Below are 24,000 nucleotides of genomic sequence, written 5' to 3'. Positions count from 1 at the left end.
TGCAACCCCAGTACCCTTTTTTAGGCCATCTGCCAGGCCTGCATTCTGGGGCTTTTCCATTCTGGAGCCTCCCAGCTCCTCTGGCCTTCCCCAGCCCTGCTCCACTCCAGGTACAGTCTCAAGCTCCCCAGCACCAGGACCATCTCCCTCTAAAGGCAGAGATAGTGTCTGCTCCTGGCCAACTGCCTTCTTATAAGGGCCAGCTGAGCCCTGATTGGGGTGTGGCCACATCTGAGCCTGCTTCCCCCAATCAGCCTGGGAACTGCTTGCTCCCAGCCACAGCCTTCTCCTGGGCTATTTTAAGCCCTTTAAGGGCAGAGTGGGTGACCACCCTGCTACATGCACATTTTACTAATGCAGACTGATATATCAATGACCAAATTAAGGCAAAATTATTTACTGGCTATTCTTTGTCATAGTCTCATCTTTTAGCCTCCCACAGAGACAGTAAAGGACAGTTGGTGTCATGCCTCCATGGATCAAGAGGCAAAATAAATATACATAAATTCCAGCATGACCCATCTCTCCAATTAGACAATTCCAGAGCAAGAGAAGTGTTGGAAGAGGAATAACAGAAAAGTGTAGTAAGAGGTGCCTTTCTCACAGAAGAAAAGAACAGGATGAAACAGAGAAATGGAAACTGACAAGCAGAATTATTGGTGAGTAACTTTTGTTTGTCAAATGGTTCTTTTCTCCCATGCTAGTGTAACCCACCCACTTTCTGGGTGTGGTGTTCTGTCCCATCTAGTGGCACCAAGACCACAGAGATTAATGAGTTTGCTGTACAGCCTTAGCTAACAGCCAATTGGCTTTTAGCACATGCACTAAGCTCCAGAGGTCTCATCCTGCCTGCCAACAACCAGGTCAGTCAACATTACACTAGCACAGGGACAGTAGGAGAGTTGGTGGATATCGTGACTCTGTGAAGGAGGTTTCTGGCATGCTTGTAGAACCTCAAGTTCAATGGAAAGCCAGTTGATAACACTCCATGAATGTGTAAGGGAATGACTGTTTCCTTATGCACTTTTGGAGACTGATACTTCAGCTCTTACTGTCCAGAAAATAGAAATATCCCTACCTTGAATGTTGGACTTGCTCAGATGTCAGTTAGGTGGGAGCTTTGCCAGTTCATACCAGCTGAAGAGATGGCTCTTAGATTTAGGATAATAATGATAATAGCAGATGCCTTTCTCTGAAGGATCCCTGAAAACATACAAACAACTTGGTACTCTTGAGAATGAGATGAGTTAAAACTTTATAACTCATTTAATGTCTGGTGAATACCAGGAGAGGCAGGAATTGACAGGGCAGGACCACAGATCTCTGGCCAGGTAACGAAGCTCATGCCCTCCACAGAGTTAGCATAATAACAGACCACCTAGTATGAAGTCCCAAATAAGTGTGTGTGTGGTCATTGGTTGCTTTCACTTCTACTCCAAAGACCACTTACTCTTAGCACAGGATTCTAATGCATAATAAAGTACGCTGCCTTAAAATCTCTCTCTCTGATTTTGTTCACATTACATGGGCTCCAAAGAGTCTAAATGCTCAGAGGGATTAGGGATGTTAGATTTCTGTCTTTCCCTTCTTGTCCTTGACTGTAGGGAAGAAGGAACAAAAAGATTGAGAAATTAGGAGAGGAGGCAAAGCAGGAGGACCCTGAGGCAAGGAGAAGGCTTTCAGGATGGCAACTGGAGATGGAATGGGGTTTACATACAGGGGACAGCAGGTCCCTGTCTTTCAGTGACAGGATGGGAGAACAGATGAACAAGAGTTTCAATCTTTCTTATAAAGAGATTGCAAGGCACTGTCTGATTTCCCCCCCCCCCCCCAGTAGTTAAATAAGACTCCATTTTATGAGCTCTGAAAAGTCTCTCATCTTGTAAGGCTTCCTGAATTATTGATGTTAGATCCTTTTGAGCAGCATACATGATGTAGTATTCATTTTAAAAAATATTGTAAAGAGTTAAGTTTGATTTAGAGTTTATTACAGTGGCGTATGAAAAGGAGCTTGTCTTCTCCAAGTACTGCAATGAAAAGCACAAGAAAAGTTATCTTCACTTCTGCAAAATTAAATTGTGCCAAGTTATCATACTTTCCTATTGATAAGAATAAACTTGAGCTCTCAATTTGAGAGCTACCCTAACATGAGATTCTCAGGGGATAATACACAAGTAACTTGTCATTTTGGTATTAAGTGAACCCATGATATATCCATTATTGTAACAAATTTTTTTGCACAAAATTATAATTCCCCTCAAACACTGAACTCTGAAGCATCACTTAAAACCTGTGGATGAAATCTGCAAGCCATTGCAGTCAGTGGTAAAGCTCCCATGTACTTTAGTAGGGCCAGAATTTCATCTTGTTATGAACTACATAAATTGTGGTAATGTTGCCTGTATCACTGAACCCATTTTTCATCCAAGAAATGACTATTTCTGCAAAACAAATTGTTCTGCAGAGCAATTGGAAGAGCAGTGCAGCATCAAAAGCTGCATCTTTTAAAGTTATAAATACTCAAAGATTTCTAGAAAATTCATTGGACTTTTTAAATTATTACTCTTTATAATTTTTTCAAATGCAACAAATACACCAAAATGCCAGATTCATCATAATACACAAAGTAAATAACGAGGGTTAGGATAAAGGGATGGGAGGGGAAATGATATAACTATTTTCAGGGTTAATCACAGACCTCTAAAACAGACATTAATTATAGATCTTTAAAACATCAGCCCAAATTGCTTTGAATTTTTGGGGCGTTCCCTTTCTGTGGAATACCAGTTGTTGATTGGATGTTCTTTTCATTCACAACTTCATGTTGACAATCAACACCATATGATATACTTCTAAATGCTTAGAAATCACATTCTTTATCATTTCCATTACTTTTCAAGTACCAAGGATTATAGAGTAGGAAGCTACTGCGATGAGGTGCCATTTATGGGGTGACAAGAAATAAAAGTCTAACAGAATGCAGGGTTGCCAACAGTCCCTTATTTCAAGGGATGTCCTTTGTTGTTTTTATCTCTGTACAACAAGATCTGGAGTTGCCAAGTGTTGCAAAAAGCAGCAAGAAATATCCCTGGTGAATGTAGGCGAGTACTGCTTTATTATTATAATACTAATAATATTGGGAGGGGATGCTAAGAAAACAGTCCCTTATTTTGGGAATACAATATTGGCAACCCTAGGTGGTGCTAGTGTAAAGTGCATTTATGTATGTATGCACTCACATTTCTTCTTTGCAGCCTAGAAGCTGAGAGAGAACTGCACTTTAAAATTGGGGCCCAGAAGAAAAGCAATAGCAATTGGAAGGCTCTGCTTTTTGTAATTCAGCAATACAAGGGCTAAGGATCATATGTGCTAGCTTTTTGCAACTTTGTTTGAATTTAGTGGTACGTACTGTAAGAAAACTGTGTAATGTGCTAGTTGTATATTAGAAAAATGATATTGTAAAAGAAAATATAAAGGAATTTTTGCTTTTGTATTTGTCTCTGCTGATCCAGCATTTCCAAATTTAGTTAAAACAGTTTCAGAGTTGTGTGAAACCTGGTTGTGTCTTAGTTCATAAAACCTTGGTCTGTGATTGACAATAAAGTGGAGAAGAACAGGGAAAGAACATAGCAGGGACCAGAGAAAAGAAAAGTCACCTTTCTCTCAGGAGAAGACATTTTGTCAATTACTTTCTTGATTTGTCTGTATTTTGCATTATATGCAATACATAGGTGATGATTGCATTGTCCTAAAACATTCAAAATAAAGGCCGCAAGAAACACTCCAATTTAAAACAGTATCTCATTTGTCACCCATTGTGTGAGAGTACCCATACTGTTAAGACACTAGTTTCATTACTGCATATAGTAAATGTGCCAAAAGACTGGAGCCAGTAAAATTTCTTTTGAACTTAAATTACTTGCAACATAAGTAATCCTTAACCTGATCCATCTGTATTCACTCTAAAATGTAGAGGGTGAGTTTTATATAAGGGTAGGATTAAGCACTTTCTGAAATCACGATTGCACAATACTCTAGAACAACTCTTTATGGATTCCCAGGGCACATTGTGGTAATAGATTATCCAATGAGTCTGAGGCTGGGTTTTTTAAAGTTCATGGTTATTCATAAGTGCTCCAGTGACAGTAATTTATGACAGAAAATTATGTGAAAGCCTTTTTGACCTAACCCACATTGCTAGCTTGGAACATTCAGCAACTACTAGTAACCTTTGACATTTCTTTTCTTTGTTCTAACTTTGTTGCCTGCTGCCCCATAATTGCTGCTTTTGCTGAAACTCTTTGGTTGATGAAAGTGCAGAAAATGACAATGTAACAGTAATAAATCTCACCATATGGAGTGGGGGGAGGAAAGGGAAAGAAGAAAACAAATACAACTGTGCTCATTTGTATCTTGGAAGCAAAGAAAGAAGGAGGAATCTAAACTTACATAAAAATATGATAAATCTATCTAAATAGACCATAGTTTTGCATACAAAATATATCTAATAAAGGTTCCATTTATTAATGACAGCACAAAACAGCATAACAAAAAATGCTAGCTGTATGCTGCCATCTACTGATTTTTTTTATATAATAAAAGGTTAGCCATTAACGGACTTTATTGCAACACTTTGTCCCTCTAAGAGGTGTGGATCTTTTTTCATGAGATTGGCTTGTCTCGGGAAGGAATTTTCCTCCAGGGCAGATTGGAGAGGCCCTGGAGGTTTTTCGCCTTCCTCTGTAGCATGGGGCATGGGTGACTTGAGGGAGGCTTCTCTGCTCCTTGAAGTCTTTAAACCACAATTTTAGGACTTCAATAGCTCAGACATAGGTGAGGTCTTTCATAGGAGTGGGTGGGTGAGATTCTGTGGCCTGCGCTGTGCAGGAGGTTGGACTAGATGATCAGAATGGTCCCTTCTGACCTTGGTATCTATGAATCTCTTTTTAAAAAAAAAAAAAAAAAAGTTAGTCTGGTTCAATATCTAGGGATTCCTCTTAAAATTACAAAACAAAAAACCACAACTGGCTTGAGACTCATCTTCTGCCAGAAACCTCTGAAAACTAAATGCAATACTTCCCCACTTGTATGCACTGAGTCTGTGTATAACAGAAAGGGGGAAAAGGACCACAGCATTAATTTGGGGAAACACAGCACCAATGACTCAAAAGTATCCAAACAAGTAAAATACCCACCTCCACCGTATCTTGGGCAGTAGTCCTTTGCCTCAGTTTACCACCTTGCTGTGTGACAGTCCAAGAGATGAAAGTCTCTTTAACATACCACTCCCCATTTTCTGCTGCTACACACCACTCATGGCTTATCATAGAAATCAGCAGCAAAATCCCCAAATCCAGGGTGGGTTCACCTCCAGTACCCGTCCCACCAAAGGGGGCATAAGTGATGACTCTGCCACTGCTACTGCCTCTGTCTCTGCTGTGTCCTTAGCCCAGCCTAGAACAGGCCTGCAATGTCATGACCACCTAGCAAAGCTATTACTAATTACAGCTCTCAGGTTTGCTGGATGGGGGGCACATTTGGTGCTGCATTTCTCACTGGGCTGATTTTAGCCACAATGCCATGTTCCACCACCTAGCCCAGTTTGCAGAGGTTTCAACTCTTAGTGATGTCAGTGGATAGTAGGAACCTCCCTGCTGCTGCCTTCTCTGCACTGTCTTTCACTGGAACACTGTCTCTACATGAGGCCTAAAGCTCAGCCCCATAGACCAGCTTAGCAATGATTTCAGCTCTAGCAATCACTGAGATAAAGACAAAGCTTCTCAAGTGAGTCTAGTCAGCTTTATCTTTAAACATTGGAGGAATAAGGGGACAAATAGCATCTAGAATCCTTAAAAAGAGTCCCCACCTCCCTCTGACTGTCTCCTGGTTTTCCTTCACTGCCTGATGCTTAGTGAGTGAGGTTACAGTTCTACTGCATTTTAGTCATAGAAAGAGAACATTTAATTGTCCCTGCATCCAAAACTTACATGAATATTAACCCAAAGCAGCTAGAATTGATCATATTGACAAAGGATGCATGTGTATGGATCACCTTGGCTAAGTAGATGCGTCTATGCAAATAAGGTCTACTCCTGAGGTCTTTTCTCACAGTTCATCAGTTGATGGCAGAGGAGAGCTCATTCAGAGCACTGACTTTCCAGTTATAAAGTCAGAGGGCCAAACTCACTGTTGGCATAAGCAGGTGTAAGTCTATTGAAACCAATAGAATTGTGCCTAGGGGCACACTGGGGAATCTAGACCATGGTTGCCAAAAACTGTAGTAATTGTTACTAGCTTGTACCATATACTGTTTCTTTGTTGATGTTAATTTAAAGAGAAGTTGCTCTGCTTTTTACAGTTCAGCTGATGAAACTTTTATTTCTTACAGTTCTTTCACTATCCCCTGGGTAACTGGGATTCAGACTATTTAATGTGAAAAAGTCTCATTTTTGTGGAACTCTCATTCTAAGGCATATAATTACACATTATGCTCTTGAAGGTAGGATTATAATGTTATACTGATTCTCAGATGGTGGAGCCCTGGAGGCTCGCCATCTGTTTTCATGTATTTTTAATAATTTACTGACTGTTACTATAGTTCAGAACTCTAACATTCTGATGTATAGTGAATTGAATCACTGCAAATGAAGATATGGGAAATTACTTGTTCTCTTGGTTAGTTGATATTGATATCAATACATACAAAAAAAGGTGATTACATAATGCTCTATGGGTGAAATCCTGGCTCCATTGAATCATTGGGAGTTAGCATTGACTTCATTGGGGTCAGAATTTCCTCCTATGTGCCTTTGTCACAACGTGTGAAAACACTTAGGCCCCAGCCTGCACTGGGCTTCGTACAGGTGTAGTTCCATTGACTTTAGTGAAAAGGCATAGAGGTGCAAGTTTCAACCCATGTTGAGCTCATTGCCAGAAGGAGGCCTTAACTGACCATTTGAGGATGCAGGGATATTGTGGCAATGGCTTTGTATATGGAAAAATAAATTGTTTTTAACTAATACTTGGAAGTTTGATCTGAACCAGTCCCTGTGCTTTCAAATGGCTTTTAACCTGGCGTCATTATGAACTGTGCTAAGCTTAAATTGCTCCAAAATCTAAATAAATAACAGTGCAAGAGATGACTTAATATGCCTATATTACAGTAAGATTTTACAGTATTCTGTCATCACTTGTATGATGCTATAATTAAGAGGACAGTTAAGGTAAATAGGCCTCCAATTGACCTACCTTAATTTTACTTATAGCTGTTTTGAAAACAGCTATAATTCTTTATATTTTTAATGTACCCTACTGGATGTTTTTAAAACAACCATTAGTACTGGTAATCCAAATATTATATTTGTGCATGTGCGTGCGTGTGTGCATGCGCGCACACACACACACATTCTCTTCCACTTCTAAGAGTAAGAAAACAACTGTTTTTAGAGAGTGGGATGTTGGGCTTTGAAACTTCCCAACATTTATGGTCATACCCCATAAACAATAGCATAACCAAAGTCTGCCAGATAGAAGTGCATAATTTTGACTGTTGTCCATCACTTAAAACCATTGATTCTTTAAAAAGTGACTATGATGTTCATGAAATATTTGATGTTAAAGTTCTCTCTTTATCCACACAGCTATTACAGCACAGGATGGGAAGCACCCATTCTGCCTCACCAGTGTGCTGCAACAATAAAGGCAGTAATTTTTCTACAATACAGAACACCAAAAGAGTATTGGATTAACAGCATAGTACTAGCCTCTTTTTTTTTTTTTTCTGCCTGGGTACAGTGAGACATACGTTAACAATCTACCTTAATTGTTTGCTGGCTTCCTTTTCTAGGCTTTGGTCACAACCATCTTATTATTATTTAAATACAGTTCTTAGCTATGATTTGTAAATGGTTTTACCAAAGTCTATAACAGCACCACAGTGATGTGAGCTGCCACACTAAGAAGTAACACAAATATTCTGTAACTAGAGCAATTAATACAGTGCAGTTTGTAGGAAGCTCTGACTGTTGCAATGAAAAAGCTTCCAATATAGCACTGACTGTTAACCAAAAACAAATGTAACCTTGAAATAACTCACAAGCAGACTATGTAGGAAATAACTATTTATCAGTTCTGAGGTGTTGAGTTTTTAAAATGCAGATACTGATAAACGGCTCATGTAATGTTGCATTTACTGTAGAGTCCATGCTTTGCATTATCTGAACTCTGCAGTTACATTGGTCAATATGCCTTTGCCTTTCCTTTCTCCATCCCCACCAAAAAGATTTGAACCGCAGAATCTAGGCCTACTGAATAATTTTATTTTTATTTTTCTGTACTGAAATCTTTCAGGAGGGAAGAGGATAGGTTCCGGGATGTTATTTTAAAGCCACAATATTACAAATGATATTTTTCAGTGTGAGTCTCTTCTTAAAGTTCTGTTTTTTGCATTCAAGAAGATCATTAACAGACAAGAGTATCAAATGTTACATCAGATAAAAGAAGTAAAAGGAGAACTGTATTTTATTATAAAACACTCAGGACACAAATGCTTAGTTTTGTCTTTATTTTTTTTATTTTTTTTTTTTTTACAAATTAACAGTCTGTAACACAGTTAATACAAATTCTAATTAATAAACTTTCTTGACATACATTAACCTTCTTTATAAAACTCAGTATCAAATTCCAATAATACCTTGGACAACACGTTGATTAACTTGAATATAATTCAGATATCAGTAGAGTCTAAACTGGCAATCAATTGATTTATCATTAGTAAAGTCCTAAGATATTCTTATACATGCCTCAAAGATGACAGAAGCTTTCTTTGGTGGTATGCTCTTGTGTGTAGTTTTCAGCAGAGTAAAGTAGGTTCATATTTCCATTTATAACATGAGCTTTGTGGTACAGTCCGTACATTTAGGATAACTTTTTCTCCATCAGAGACATCGTACTCTGTATCCATAAGTCAGTGACTAAGGTAAGAGTCTCAAAAGTAGTTCGGCTCCTAACTTCCACTGTGACTTGAGTCAGTGGACCGTTCCCAGCACATAAAATATGGGTTAAATGCTGAATCAATAGACAACTTCAAACTTCTGAAATGGTGAATCAGTGTCCCAAATTGGCATATGTAATGACAGCCCAATACATAATGTATGAGAGAGAATGACTGTTAATTACATTTGGAGTCTCTTAACTGTAGATCTGATTTTTGTTTTGTTCAAAATGGAAGGACAATAGTACAATCTTTGCATTTGCTTGTTACAAATAGGGACATCAAGGGGTATATTTCCATATTTACAGAGTAATCTGTAACAAACAGTGTTATATGAACTCCTGAGGGAGCAAAGAGTCTTTCCTATGAATCAGGATAGAACAAATAAAAGGCAATAATTTGCTTTAATGATTTGCCATGTAGGACTGCAGTTTTGGATGACCTGTTCCAGACAGCAAATTTTAGCTGCCAAGCTATAGAATTAAGGGAGATGAGGTGGGTGAGGTAATATCTTTTATTGAACCTGTGACAAGTTGGATCACAGAAACTCCCTCAAGACTGTCACTAGGTGTGTTGGGATACCACTGAGAGCAAACCCCTCTGTCAGAAGAGGCTTCCCTCCACTCCTGTCTTGCTGAGTTAGACGCTTCAGTCAGCTTTGGCATAGACCTAAGGGTTGGGCCACACCTCTCTGCAGTTCACTGAAACTGAGATCCACTCCGTTCATGGACTTCCTAGTTAACAAACTTTCCCAGCACCCAGTATTCAGTCTTTCTGGGAGCCAAAACCCCAAATAAATCCATTTTACTTTGTATAAAGCTTATACAAGGTAAACTCATAAATTGTCCACCCTCATAACACTCATAGAGAGATACCCACATCTGTTTACTCCCCCAGGTATTAATTACTTACTCTGGGTTAATTAAGAAGCAAAAATGATTTTATTAAATATAAAAAGTAGGATTTAAGTGGTTCCAAGTAATAACAGAACAAAGTAAGTTACCAAGCAAAATAAAACAAAACACGCAAATCTAAGCATAATACAGTATGAAACTGAATACAGGTAAATCTCACCCTCAGATGTTCCAATAAGCTTCTTTCCTATTCTGGGCCCAATCCTTTTCAGACCAACATTGTGGCTTATGGCCTAATGGGCAAGTCACATGTCTATGAATGATTCAGCTTTTTTCAGGCCAATGCCATTGTTTACATGTTAGTTTGAATGTTCCCAGGAAAGCTCAGATGTGGATTGGCATCTCCCAAAGACCATTGTCAGTTAAGTGTTTCTTGACTGGGCACTTGCTGAGAATAATCCTTTCTCAAGAAGCTGACCAAATGCTTCACTGAGGCTACTTGCTATTCAGGGGACACCGTCATGGGGCCTAATCACATCAGCCACATTATCAGAGGCTCATTCACCTGCGCATCTACCAATGTGATATATGCCATCATGTGCCAGCAATGCCCTTCTGCCATGTACATTAGTCAAACTGGACAGTCTCTACATAAAAGAATAAATGGACACAAATCAGACGTCAAGAATTATAACATTCAAAAATCAATCGGAGAACACTTCAATCTCTCTGGTCACTTGATTACAGACCTAAGAGTGGCTATTCTTCAAAAACAGACTCCAACAAGAAACTGCTGAATTGGAATTAATTTGCAAACTGGATACAATTAAGTTAGGCTTGAATAGATACTGGGAGTGGATGGGTCATTACTATAGTAAAATTATTTCCCCATGTTATTTCCTTCCCCCCACCCCCCATTGTTCCTCAGACATTCTTGTCAATTGCTAGAAATGGCCCACCTTGATTATCACTACAAAAGGTTTTCTTCCTCCCCCCCCCCCCCCCCGCTCCTGCTGGTAATAGCTAATCTTAAGTGATCACTCTCCTTACAGTGTGTATGATAAAACCCATTGTTTCATGGTGTGTGTGTGTGTGTGTGTGTGTGTGTAAATCTCCCCACTGTATTTTCCACTGAATGCATCAGATGAAGCGAGCTGTAGCTCATGAAAGCTTATGCTCAAATAAATGTGTTAGTCTCTAAGGTGCCACAAGTGCTCCTTTTCTTTTTTGCAAATACAGACTAACACAGCTGCTACTCTGAAACCTGCTACTTAGAATCAAATACATTGAGATAAATGTACATAGCCAATATTCATAACTTCAAATACAAAAATGATACATGCAGCATAATCATAACCAGCAGATTACAACCTTTCTGTAGACACCTTATTTGACTTCCTTTGTACAGGATTTGGTGCAACTATAGGACCTTTGTAGCAACAATGATCTATACGGTCACAATTCATGTCAATAATGTCACAGAACCAACTTCTTTTGGTGAGAGAGACAAGCTTTTGAGCTTACACAGAGCTCATCTTCAGGTCTGAGAAAGGTGCTCTACACAGCAATTAAATGCCTGTGGCTGGCCTGGGTCAGCTGACTCAGGCTCACGAGGCTCTGGCTGTAAAATTGCTGCGAAGACATTTGGGCTCCAGCTAAAGCACAAGCTCTGGGACCTCGTGAGGGGCAAGGGTCCCAGAGCCCAGGCTCCAGCCAGAGCCCAAATGTCTACACTGCAATTTTTAGCCCTACAGCCCAAGCTCTGAAAGCCTATATCAGCTGACCCAGTGTTAGTGGGTTATAGATTGTTGTAATAAGCCATAAATCCAGTGTCTCTATTCAGTCCATGATTTTTAGTGTCTAGCAAAGTTCTGAATTTAAGCTCTGCTCATCTTTGGAAGATGTTGTGCAGGTTTCCTTTGAGTAGGACAGTGGTCTGATACAGCCTGATCGCTTTGTGAAAAGTGTTCACCCACAGGTGACATTTTTTTTGTCTTTTATTTTTCTGCCTGAGTTTATTTGAGAGTATCGCGATTATCTCGTTTCACTCACATAGTTGTTATTGGGGCATTTAGTGCGCTGGATGAGGTGCACCATATATTGTGATAGGCATCTGTTAGGATTCATGGGTCTTGAAAGGTGTCTTATGCGGTGTGTGGCTCATTACAGAGGTAGAAATATATCTACAGATTTTGGATCTGTTGTTCTGGCAGGGTCTGGTGCCGCTTTGAGTTGGTGTGTCCTGGTCTGTGGTCTACGTCTGATGATGAATTTGGAGAGGTTGGGGAGTTGTTTGAAGGCCAGAAGTGGGAGGAAACATTTCTTTTAGGATATGGTCCCCATAGAGTATGGGATGTAATTATTTAATGATACTCCATATGGGTTCCAGTGTTGGGTGGTAAGTGACAACGGGGGTATGTGATCAGTGGGGGTTTTATTTCCATATTGAAGTAAGCTCTCTCAGGGTATTTGGATGGTCCATTCCATGATGTGGGGAGTTACATTGAGTCTGCCTGGTAGGTGCCAGCAGAGACGCACACAGAAAACCCCAAAACCACAAGCTTGCGGGCGTTCACTGACAGAGACAGCTAAGTGCTCAATAACAACCCCTTATATGGCAACAATGGTCATGAGTGAGGGTAAACGTAAACAGGGGTGGGAAATTTAGCAGGGAAATTTAGAGGGCAATTATTGGGCCAAGGCTGAGACCAGAGCTGCCCACTTGGGGTGGGGGAGGGCTGTTGATTACAATAAAGAGGAAACGCAAAAAGATCTCAGTGCTCACTCCTCGGGATGTGAGGGAGGTAAATAGGTGGTACAGCTATTCTTCTGCAGGGTGTAGCTGAGCTTCTGCTACAATAAATGCACAACCATAACAGAAGACTCCACTCTCCACACGTTCCGTGTGTCCGTTGGCCATGTCTGAAGACATAGGATACCCTAATTGCATGTCTGTCTGTCATGTCTGAAGGCATGCTCCAACACATGATGCAATCTGCTTTTCTGGTGCAGTGTCCTTATCTGTTAAAGGCAGTTTTGAGTGTGTTAAGGTGTATAACCCAGACTTAAGTGTCATGTGACTGTCTTTGTTAAGCTGCTGTTATACTCCTGCCAATCAATAACTTGCCCATCTGTTTTATATTGCTTAAGAACTGGAGTATGCTTGTTCTGAATTTGAGTGGCTGTGTCAATGATGCATTTAGTTCTCTTTCCTAGTCTCAGTGTTTCAAGTTTACCTGTGTAGCTGTGTACAGTTCTTGTTTACCCTGTGGCTCTCTTATACGGAAGAAAGCAAACTGTCAGAACTAAATCAAGGAGTCTGCTGCCAGAGCAATGGCATGTTGCTTTTGTTAATGATGAAGAGCCAAGAAGCATTTCACATATGCTCATTATTGCAAAAAATAAGCTCAGAGACCTAAAGGGAGAAGTAGATACAATCAGGAATATATGGGTAAATGTGAGCTGTATGAAAGAAATCTGATCTATGTGTAACCCGCACACCTCCTGCGTGTGGTGTTCTGACCTCTCTAGTGGAACCGAGGCCAAATAGAGATTAATGAGTCTGCTACAGCCTTAGCTAAGAGCCATGTGGCTTTTAGCTCATGCAGTAGAGGCTTATGCATTTAGCTCCAGAGGTTCCAGGTTTGATCCTGCCTGCCGACAAACAGGGTCTGTTAGTGTTACATATGCTTAGTGCAGTGTGTAAGGCAGCAGATTCCAAATTTTTCAAGTAGAAAATAATCATCCCAGGGAGAAAACAATGTGATACATGGACAGAAATAATTGTCAGGATAGTAAAAAGAAGCGCAAAAAAAAAAAGTACAAAAAATAATAGCAGAGTGCAGGGAGTTGAAGGTAGGTGGCGATTCAGTATTACATCTGTAAGCAGTGTCAGGATGAGCTCTACCCTGACATCTGGTGGTGAGATGTGCAAAGAACTTCAGGTGCTGATCTCATTTGCATAGGCACACCCACCCCGCCTACATGGTCACTTTGTCTGCTGTGGGATCCCCAGTTTCTCTGTTTGGGGCAGGAAGAATAAAGTGTTATCCTGATTATGTGAATCAAGGACAGTGGAACTGTACTTCGCTTTTTGTTATGCTGGAGGGACTCACCATCAAATAAGTAGCACTTGCTAGGCAAGGGACCTGGGTTCCAAAACTCGGTGAATAAAGAGAGGCTGGGGACAGTCATTTGTACCTTGTGGTATGGGCCTCTTCTGAGGGCCCTAAATGCCAACTGCATTTTCTTCTCTCTCCACTGTGTAAGAGAAGAGCTAATTTTGATTCCATTAGGAGTCTGGTTACAGATTACAGAGCTGGATTCACCTTAGGACAATGGTACACCAGCACTGGGGCTCCCCTACTATTAGCTGAAATCACTGAGGACTGTGTTAAGTAGTAGGGAGCCTGAAGATATATTGGTGAGAGGCTTGCAGAACAGCTACTTGAGAGGAGCAGCTGGCGGAGCAGCTTGCAGGAGGGCTGCTGGAGAGAAACTCCTGGAGAGGTGGGGCAGTTGGAGCACATAAGGTGCCCCTTTACTCCCTCCCCCCCCCATTTCCACACAGGCTGGGGGGACTGAAATTCTGCACATGAACTTTTGAACTCTGGACTCACCAAGGACAGGGACAGAGACTTTTGGGTTGCTGGACTCAACAAAAGGGAAAGGACATAGCCCAATTTGCTTGGGGTGGGTTTTTGCTCATGGTTTCTGTTATGAATCCTGTTGGTGGTGTTTCCCCAACATAATGACACATTGTTTCTCTCTATTATTAAAAGGTTTTTGCTACACTCAGACTCTGTGCTTGCAAGAGGGGAAGTATTGCCTCTTAGAGGAGTCCATTGTGGGTGGTATATATTTGTCCCAAGTCACTGGGTGGGCGCTCAAGCCGGTTTTGCATTGTGTTATCGGAATGGAACCCCTAGATACTGGAACCTGGCCCTTGTTGCTGCCAACTCTGATGGGCAGAAGGGTTACATATCTTAATGATATTCTTGCAAAAGTGGTAAATGAGGATGTAAAGATTAGCATCTATGTAACCCCATCCTTGAGGTGTGGCTGCAGCCTTCTCCCTTTTTTTCCCCTCAGGGTTATGGGTCCTGGGTTCACCTATAAGGGCTCCTAGTACTTCCTGGTACTAGCAAACCTCTCCTAATGTAGAGAACACAGAGGGTTTGTCTCTTGGGAAAATATTTAATACACAATCTCATATAGAGGAGTGTTTGTCAGATCACACAAAAATAAAATAGCAATCAGATTTCCCAGACTAATAAAATAATGGGACTTTATTAGGCCTGGGGAACTCAGAATAAAGGACAGTGGAAAAGGAGATTAGGATAATAAATGACAAAACAACAATATGTAATTCTACCCTCTCAACAAGTACAGCCAATACAAATCACCCTGTGCTCCCTCCTAGCAACTGCCAAGGCAAATAGCAAGTTTAGGCAGAGTTCATAAAGTGTGGTGCAGCATTAACTGGTTTAAAACAAAACAGCAAAATCAATCAATAGGTAGTATCCACACTAAGATCATCCTTGTGGCTCTTTGGTATGGACAGCAATGTGCAGTTAGGCTGGCTCTTGGTATCCTGACTGTGACTGTCCTCAGCCTCTGGGGTTTCTAGTCTCTGCTGAGATGACACTGTTCAATGTCCCAGACATCCCAAAAGGAATCAGTGTGCCCTTGGGTAGGAATGTGGAGGGTAAAAGGGCTGTAGCCCAGGGTCAAGTCGCCTAAGTGCTCAGTATGGTATTTCAGGAGCACCCTCCTCCTAAGGAGTTACACCTAATATTAAAATATCTGATTTCTCAATGCTAATTATTCTCCGGAATAGGAAGGCTACAAAAATTAAGGGCCTCTAGGGTAAGTTAAGACAAGATTAGGACATGGATATTAATACGAAGGAAAGAGATGCAAGGTTTTACAGAGGAAGGGCAGGCATATTATTTAAAGTGAGGGAGGGGAAAAAATTCAAATGGTGCTTTTAGGTAAGTTGGCTTGTCATGGCTGACCTTTTTTTTTTAGCCCTTACAACTAAAACGCTTGGTCAAGCCCCGTTTGTCTGTCATCTTGATTACTTTTCAGAGTAGGAGCCGTGTTAGTCTGTATTTGCAAAAGAAAAGGAGTACTTGTGGCACCTTAGAGACTAATAAATTTATTTGAGCATAAGCTTTCATGAACTACAGCTCACTTCATCAGATGCATTCAGTGGAAAATACAGTGGGGAGATGATTTATATACACAGAGAACATGAAACAATGGGTGTTGTCATACACACTGTAAGGAGAGTGATCACTTAAGATGAGCTATTACCAGCTGGGGGGGGAGGACGAAAACCTTTTGTAGTGATAATCAAGGTGGGCCATTTCCAGCAGTTGACAAGAACGTCTGAGGAACAGTGGTGGGTGGGGGAAATAACATGTGGAAATAGTTTTACTTTATGTAATGACCCATCCACTCCCAGTTTCTATTCAAGCCTAAGTTAATTGTATCCAGTTTGCAAATTAATTCCAATTCAGCAGTCTCTCGTTGGAGTCTGTTTTTGAAGTTTTTTGTTGAAAAATTGCCACTTTTAGGTCTGTAATCGAGTGACCAGAGAGATTGAAGTGTTCTCCGACTGGTTTTTGAATGTTATAATTCTTGATGTCTGATTTGTATCCATTTATTCTTTTACGTAGAGACTGTCCAGTTTGACCAATGTACATAGCAGAGGGGCATTGCTGGACACAAGAACAAATGGGTATAAACTGGCCACCAGGAAGTTTAGACTTGAAATTAGATGAAGGTTTCTAACCATCAGAGGAGTGAAGTTTTGGAATAGCCTTCCAAGGGAAGCAGTGGGGGCAAAAGATCTATCTGGTGTTAAGATTCTACTCGATAAGTTTATGGAGAAGATGGTATGATGGGATAATGTGATTTTGGTAAGTAATTGATCTTTAAATATTCAGGGTAAATAGGACTAATCCCCTGAAATTGGATATTAGATGGATGGGATCTGAGTTACCCAGGAAAGAATTTTCTGAAGTATCTGGCTGGAGAATCTTACACATACGCTCAGGGTTTAGCTGATCGCCATGGGGTCGGGAAGGAATTTTCCTCTAGGGCAGATTGGAAGAGGCCCTGGAGGTTTTTAGTCTTCCTCTGTAGCATGTGGCATGGGTGACTTGAGGGAGGCTTCTCTGCTCCTTGAAGTCTTTAAACCACGATTTGAGGACTTCAATAGCTCAGACATAGGTGCGGTTTTTCATAGGAGTGGGTGGGTGAGATTCTGTGGCCTGTGTTGTGCAGGAGGTCAGACTAGATGATCAGAATGGTCCCTTCTGACTTTAGTATCTATGAATCTATGATGACATATGTCACATTGGTAGATGCGCAGGTGAACAAGCCTCTGATAGTGTGGCTGATGTGATTAGGCCCTATAATGGTGTCCCCTGAATAGATATGTGGACAGGGTTGGCAATGGGCTTTGTTGCAAGGATAGGTTCCTGGGTTAGTGGTTCTGTTGTGTGGTGTGTGGTTGCTGGTGAGTATTTGCTTCAGGTTGGGGGGCTGTCTGTAAGCAAGGAATGGCCTGTCTCCCAAAATCTGTGAGAGTGATGGGTCATCATTCAGGATAGGTTGTAGATCCTTGATGATGCGTTGGAGAGGTTTTAGTTGGGGGCTGAAGGTGATGGCTAGTGGCGTTCTGTTATTTTCTTTGTTGGGCCTGTCCTGTAGTAGGTGACTTCTGGGTACTCTTCTGGCTCTGTCAATCTGTTTCTTCACTTCAGCAGGTGGGTATTGTAGTTGTAAGAATGCTTGATAGAGATCTTGTAGGTGTTTGGTTTCTGTCTGAGGGGTTGGAGCAAATGCGGTTGTATCGTAGAGCTTGGCTGAAGACAATGGATCGTGTGGTGTGATCTGGGTGAAAGCTGGAGGCATGTAGGTAGGAATAGAGATCAGTAGGTTTCTGGTATAGGTGTTTATGTGACCATCGCTTATTAGCACCGTAGTGTCCAGGAAGTGGATCTCTTGTGTGGACTGGTCCAGGCTGAGGTTGATGGTGGGATGGAAATTGTTGAAATCCTGGTGGAATTCCTCAAGGGCTTCTTTTCCATGGGTCCAGAGGATGAAGATGTCATCAATGTAGCGCAAGTAGAGTAGGGGCATTAGGGGACAAGAGCTGAGGAAGCGTTGTTCTAAGTCAGCCATGAAAATGTTGGCATGCTGCGGGGCCATGCGGGTACCCAACGCAGTGCCGCTGATTTGAAGGTATACATTGTCCCCAAATGTGAAATAGTTATGAGGACAAAGTCACAAAGGTCAGCCACTAGGTTAGCCGTGACATTATTGGGGATACTATTCCTGACGGCTTGTAGTCCATCCTTGTGTGGAATGTTGGTGTAGAGGGCTTCTACATCCATAGTGGCCAGGAAGGTGTTTTTAGGAACATCACCGATGAATTGTAGTTTCCTCAGGAAGTCAGTGGTGTCTCGAAGATAGCTGGGAGTGCTGGTAGTGTAGGGCCTGAGGAGGGAGTCTACATAGCCAGACAATCCTGCTGTCAGGGTGCCAATGCCTGAGATGATGGGGTGTCCAGGATTTCCAGGTTTATGGATCTTGGGTAGCAGATAGAATACCCCAGGTTGGGGTTCCAGGGGTGTGTCTGTGCGGATTTGTTCTTGTGCTTTTTCAGGGAGTTTCTTGAGCAAATGCTGTAGTTTCTTTTGGTAACCCTCAGTGGGATCAGAGGGTAATGGCTTGTAGAAAGTGGTGTTGGAGAGCTGCCTAGTAGCCTCTTCCTAGTAGCCTCATATTCCGACCTATTCATGATGACGACAGCACCTCCTTTGTCAGCCTTTTTGATTATGAGCTGAGAGTTGTTTCTGAGGCTGTGGATGGCATTGTGTTCTGCACCACTGGGGCTATGTGGCAAGTGCTGCTGCTTTTCCACAATTTCAGCCCGAGCACATCAGCGGAAGCACTCTATGTAGAAGTCCAGTCTGTTGTTTCGACCTTCAGGAGGAGTCCACCCAGAATCCTTCTTTCTGTAGTGATGGTAGGAAGGTCTCTGTGGGTTAGTATGTTGTTCAGAGGTGTGTTGGAAATATTCCTTGAGTCGGAGACGTCAAAAATAGGATTCTAGGTCACCACAGAACTGTATCATGTTCGTGGGGGTGGAGGGACAGAAGGAAAGGCCCCAAGATAGGACAGATTCTTCTGCCGGGCTAAGAGTATAGTTGGATAAATTACTATAACCTAACTCCTCCTCTCTAGCCTTCTCAGCATTTATGTTTCTGCTCTCAAGTTCATATACAACATAGATGACAACATCTTCCTTGCCCTTTGCTCTGAGCATGTCTCCCCTCGTTTTGAATCCTTCCAGTGGCTCTGTCTCCTAACACATCAAGTTTAAGCTACTTCTCTTTGCCTGCTGTGCCCTACTTAATTTTGCCCCTACCCACTTTTCTTCTGTCTGTTTATTTCAGCTCTTTTCCCCTTCTACATCAATGATGACAGCCTCAACATACCATTTGCCTGCTTCATCTACAGTGGTACTTGTGCTTTTTTTTATGCTATTTCACTATTTTCTGAACTGAGCTAATCTGCAAATCCAGTATCCGCTCCACATTCAAATTCCTCTCTAGTCACTTCTGAAGTGACACCAACCAACTAAGCATGGTGAGGGAAAGGGCAAATGCGGGTAATGTCAGATTTCTGATTTGTAAAAAATGAGTATCAACATATTGCCAATTGTCAGTGTGATCACATTATTTCTTTGGCTTATTCCTTCCTCCTATCTTCTGTTTTTCTCTTCTCACTCTAGATTCAAAGTTTTTAAGGAGTGATTGCTTTTTAGCAGAGTGTGTTTATCCAGTGCCTAGCATGTAGAGAATACTGTTGGAAACAAATAATAAATAAGAATGAGGATAGTGAAATGTTTGCTGTACCTTTTTTCTAAAAATGTACAGCTGAAAAATATTTCCTTGATGCATTTTCAGAACTAAAGTTAGAGTCAGGGCTAGCCCACTGGAGGCCCTAAGCAGGAATATTTTTGCGGGCCCCCTTACACACAACCCTAGAAGTGTTCATTGCATTTTTCCATAAACCAAAAAATATACCAACACAACACATACCAATGCGGTTGTTAAAAAGGCCACATTAAATAAGATGAATGATATTTTGGGGGTAATGCTAAATTGGGCTTGAGCAGTTCAGGGCCTTAAGCAATTGCTTAGTCTGTTTTATTCCTAGCACCATGACTGAAGAACGTTAGATAAAAGAACTTTTTCTTTTTCTTTTTCTTACTAGTTTGCTGTGTAACAGTGTGAGTCCAACGCACAGTGACATAAAAGAACCTACAAAAGTGAAGGAGATGGTAAGTAGCAGCATTTTAACCACATCAGTGCTAACAGAATATGCTTGGAATGTCGAGGAAATATGCCACTCCATTGTGGTTGACTACACCTCGTAAACTGTGTGACATTCCAAGGTTTGAAATGCCAGTCTGACCTCTCAGCCCTGATATAGTCCTGACACTGGACATTCCATTAATTTAAGAACTGTCAGGGACACTCCCTCACAAAATGCAGCAGCAGAGGGGTTTATTTCTTTTGGAATATGTAAATGAAGTAAACAAGTTTTGACTGAAGCAGAAAACCTGTTGCAATATTCCATTTCCAGGATGAAAAAGCTAGTATCAATGTGACAAGACAATGAAATGCACCATCCATAAGAGTGGGATGTGGGGAGGCATTCTGGAAAGAAATTATTCATGGAAGTCAGAGAACAGTATGAAATAGAACAAGTGGCAAGAAAGGGAAATTCTTAGCCCTTTAAAACAGAATGAGAAGACAGAGCAGAAGATGTTTACAAGATAAAGCGAGGCCTGTAAAAACGATCATAGGAATTTCAATGAACCTGTAGCAGACTGACATAAGATATCAAAATAACATTTCACTGTTCTAATGAGCAAATTAATGCTATTCTAGAATTTGATTCATTGGACTATAACAAGGGCATCAATGCTGATCCCTTTTGACCTGTACTTAACCAGCTTCTCTCAGCAGCCACAGGGGTCTTAACCTCAGAATGGAGATTTCCAAATATAATTCCAATTAATAAATGGTTTATTTAATGGTGGAGTGTGTTGTCCATGAAAAGTCTTTTAAGCATTTCAGAGAGACTAATTTCTATTATATATTAAAGCAATACTAGCCGTGTGTTGAAATCTGCAAGGCTCACTACCTTTTCTCCTATTAACCAGGTTTTGTTAATGATAGTATATTTTAATTTATTGTACTGGTTTATCATACACCATGTATAGACAAATGTAGAAATTATATGTTCATTGCAAATCTGTGCTAACAATAATAAAAATTAATTAGTTTTAAAAAATGAATTCTGAAATGATCAAGGAAAGATCCAAGGTGCCAGTGATATGCTGCTCTTATATTAACAAGAATCTCACACAAAAAAGTCCCCCTTTGCTTGTGATAAACCTTGTATTCTGTGTGCTGCACAGGGGACAAGCCGGGGGACTGACAAATCCATTCACTTTTCCCTTTAAACAAGAACTCTCTCATCACCCTAATAATGAAGGAGGCAGAATCACGGGAAACAGCTATGTTAAATTGGACTTGGCTGGAAATGTTTATACTTTGCTCTGAAAAAATACTGATATAGCACCACAGTGCTCAGCTTGTGTGCAGTAATATGAAATGGGCACACAGTGTAACAATGGTGAGTACGGGTAACAGTTCTCCCACTCCCCGTTCCTGATCCACAGAGGATATGAGTCTGTTACAGTCCAAACAAGGGAGCATTGTCTTGTTAGCTCTGGAGATCTCTAGTTCATTCCACCAGTGTCAACCAGCACGTAAACTGGAGCTTGTCCAGGATGTAAAATGCTATAGGCCCCAGATGCTCAGCATCAGTTTCCTTTGATCAAAGGAAGCATGTAAGTCAGTGGTGAGCGTGTGGTACAGGTCCATCTCTGTACCCAGTCCACAAAGAAGGCGGCCTTGTAATGGTGTCCCAGCATTTTCCACTGGGAATTTGTTTGATAATTTCATGATACTTTAGTTCAAGTTGGTTCATTCCAAAAACAGAATATTTGTTCCTTAGAAGTATTTTTATGAGGCTTGGCAGGGATGTTTAAGTGGTAGCCTGGGGATAGGAAAGAAGATGAATTCCATATGAGAACCAGGGAAATCACTCCATCTTCCATTCAATTTGGTGGTGGAATTTTAATAAGGAGCTCCTGAGAAGCTCCCCCCATCCTGTACATAACTAATATTGCACATCACTTACTTACATGGTTATGAAAAGTGACATCCATCACAACCAAAACACCTTATGGTTACAGGAGTAGACGAGATTGCTTCTGTAGTTCCTCTGCACCAGGTAATCCACTTCAGCTGCCTTTCTGAGTTAATCTAACAAACAGACCTTCCAGAAAAGGTTGTAGCCATTGATAAATAATTGAATTATGTTTATTCATAATAATTAAAATAATATTTGGTACATGATGGGAACTTCTAGTATAATGGAGCATTTTGGTTAAATAATTAATTGTGCAGATTCTGGGTATTTGGGGCTAGGTTCCTAAGCAGCACAACACAGACTTAAAGGGTCATTTGAAGATTCACCCTGTGTAGGGGAATCCCCAGATAGGATAGATCTGCCTTGCTGACACCATCACTCCCTCTCCAAACCTTTGGCGCATGAACTGTGGTTGTGGAAATGGGCATGTGGCCTGCATTACAATGCCCCAGTGATTGCCAGCTGCTGGAAAATCCATGTGGGGCTACGGGCAGTTGTCATAAAGCTGACCAGCCTCCAGACATTTTGAGCATGCAGAAAAGACAATGAAGATTGGGAAAAGGTTTACTTTTTTTTTTTTTTTAATTGAGAGCACATGGGAGATAAAGTGAACGCAGTATGTGGCATGGCTTGTTGGAACTAAACTTGTGAGAGTAAACCCTTTGTAGAATTAGTTCCTTTTAAAGATGCAGTACTCAGAAAACAAGCTATGTACTCCAACACACTGGGCCGTTGGTATACATTCACGTTGAAGAGTGGTACCTAGCGCATCACCAGTATTATTTAATGCAGACCTGAACTTTGCTTGCCAACCCTACTCAGCTTGTGAGATCCAAAGTTGTCACAGCATGAATTCATAGGTCTGCAGGAATCAGTTAAGGGTGAAAGTCTTGTAGATTTTAGGAATTTTGGCAATTAGTGATCCTGGGTTTAGAAAATTGCAGAGGAGAGTGGATTTTTTGCAGGTTTCTAAGAGTGGCAAAGAAAATATGGACTTTGTGGTGCACCTGCTGTTTGCTGAAAGCCTGGCCCTTTTGGAGATTGCTTTGAAACTGCAATATCTGTTTCATTTCAGCCTTATTGCTTTTACTGCTCATCAGGGGGTTTAGAGCTTACTGACAGAGAGAGAAGGAAAAAGAGGCTGTGGCTGAATCCATGCTGCCATGAAGTCTGTATTGAGTTAATCCATTTGAACTGCTCTAATTCAGGTTACTGGATCAAACTCACCTTTCATATTTCTTGAATTAGGGTATATTTTTAAGCTTTTATTTGTAAGACTCATTACAGCAGCCCTGTGAGTTAGATAAGTATTTTTATACCCATCTACAAATGGGCAAACTGCAAGCACAGAGAAATTACATGATTTTTCCCACCCCCACTAGTCAATGTCAGAGCTAGAAGAGAATCATAGAATATCAGGGTTGGAAGGGACCTCAGGAGGTCATCTAGACCAAGCCCCTGCTCAAAGCAGGACCAATCCCCAACTAAATCATCCCAGCCAGGGCTTTGTCAAGCATGACCTTAAAACCTCTAAGGAAGGAGATTCGACCACCTCCCTAGGTAACACATTCCAGTGCTTTACCACATTCTTAGTGAAAAAGTTTTTCCTAATATCCAACCTAAACCTCCCCCACTGCAATTTGAGACCATTACTCCTCGTTCTGTCATCTGCTATCACTGAGAACAGTCTAGATCCATCCTCTTTGGAACCCCCTTTCAGGTAGTTGAAAGCAGCTATCAAATCCCCCCTCATTCTTCTCTTCTGCAGAATAAACAATCCCAGTTCCCTCAGCCTTTCCTCATAAGTCATGTGTTCCAGTCCCCTAATCATTTTTGTTGCCCTCC

General features: G+C 41.1%; 1 long non-coding RNA gene across 1 annotated transcript; it reads left to right on the top strand.

Moving 5' to 3' along the window:
* The first annotated feature begins 331 nt into the window (after positions 1-331).
* On the top strand, positions 332-21,188 carry LOC119847568. The gene is made up of 3 exons (XR_005290122.2): positions 332-659; positions 20,143-20,209; positions 20,515-21,188. It is a non-coding gene; the product is annotated as an uncharacterized LOC119847568 (long non-coding RNA).
* Positions 21,189-24,000: the final 2,812 nt, after the last annotated feature.

Source organism: Dermochelys coriacea, chromosome 1 (assembly GCF_009764565.3).
Source record: "Dermochelys coriacea isolate rDerCor1 chromosome 1, rDerCor1.pri.v4, whole genome shotgun sequence".
Lineage (NCBI taxonomy): Eukaryota > Metazoa > Chordata > Testudines > Dermochelyidae > Dermochelys > Dermochelys coriacea.
Note: the sequence above shows the minus strand (reverse complement) of the source record. Positions and strands in the feature narration are given on the sequence as shown.